Raw genomic sequence first — 1440 nt, forward strand, 5'->3', positions numbered from 1 at the left:
GAATCCCCTGTGATCCCCCTTGAAAGCTCATGGGTATGCAGCATCCAGGTCCTTATGGTAGGCCTGGGGATGGATGAGGATATAATACCATCAGCAGAGGAACTGGGTTTGAAAGGATTTTTTTTTGAAACAATTAAATTATATTACATGGTGCAGGGTATGGAGGCCATAATGACTATGATAGATGTAATGACAGGTATAATTTTGGATCTGATAGGTCTGGAAGAGATCTCAGTTACTGTTTCTCAGGTATGTCTGGTCATAGACATGGAGATGGTGGGTCTAGTTTCCAGAGCAACACAAGGCACTGTGTAACCACGAGGGGGTTACTTTACAGAGCCACTGAGAATGATATTTATAATTTTTTCTCTTCTCTTAACCCTAAAAGAATGCACACCCTAAAAGGATGTTACATTGAAATTGGACCTGATGGCAGGATTACTGGTGAGGCAGATGTTGAATTGACCACTCATGAAAATGCAGTGGCAGCCATGGCAAAAGATAAAACCAATGCACAACACAGATACATGGAGCTCTATTTTAATTCTACTGCAAGAACAAGTGGACAGGCTTATGATCAGAGCTGTGTAGAACTCTTTTTGAATTCTACAGCAGGGGCAAGTGGTGGTGCCTATGGCAGCCAAATGATGGGAGGGATGGGTTTTTCTAACCAGTATAGTTATGGGAGTCCTGCTAGTCAGCAGCTGAGAGTAGTGGTTATGGAGGTGGTTATGGTGGTCAGAGCAGTATGAGTGGATATGACAAGGTTCTGCAGGAAAACTACAGTGACTACCAGTCAAACCTGGCTTAAGATACAGAAGGAGAACTAAACAGCTATTGTAAAATTAAAGACTGCATTGTGGGAGTTGGACAGAATGGGAGGGATGCCTAGTCTATCTAGTATGCTTGGTAAATGGAAAATATATGACTCTCCTTAGGTACACTCTACATCATTGATCACTATCCTCTCCTTTATCAGAAATTTTGGGACATCATTGAGTTATAGGATGTTACAGTATAGGTTCTCTTATGTCCTGAGTCCTCATTGACCTTTAAAGAATAAGAACAAAGCATTGGCTGTACTTGCAGCCCTTCTTTTCTCTAATTTTTGGTCTGCAAACTTAAGTTGTTAACATAAGGAGAGACACACGGAGAGAAAACATTCTCTCAGGCTTTCACAGACAGCAAATTGGTCAAGCAATAGCCGTGACTCATCCACATGGCTGACACTGACAAAGAATATGCAATGTGTGGCACAGGGTTTCAGGATAAATCCTGAAAGGATTTGATTGACCTTATCAAATACAAAAGTTACATTTCTTGTGATATAGGTCTTTCTTTATCTTGGTCTTAACCATCCAGAAGAAAAGTATAAAAACAAGGTATAAAAAGTAAAGCCATATTAATATGCTGAGCTATAAAAGGCTCAAGTCAACAACT

General features: G+C 40.4%; 1 pseudogene; it reads left to right on the forward strand.

Annotated features, from left to right (window-relative positions):
• Positions 1-8: 8 nt before the first annotated feature.
• LOC101567698 lies at positions 9-811 on the forward strand (annotated as a pseudogene).
• The last annotated feature ends 629 nt before the right edge of the window (positions 812-1440 follow it).

The sequence above is a fragment of the Octodon degus genome, unplaced genomic scaffold (genome assembly GCF_000260255.1).
Source record: "Octodon degus isolate 3935 unplaced genomic scaffold, OctDeg1.0 scaffold00149, whole genome shotgun sequence".
In the NCBI taxonomy this organism is placed as follows: domain Eukaryota; kingdom Metazoa; phylum Chordata; class Mammalia; order Rodentia; family Octodontidae; genus Octodon; species Octodon degus.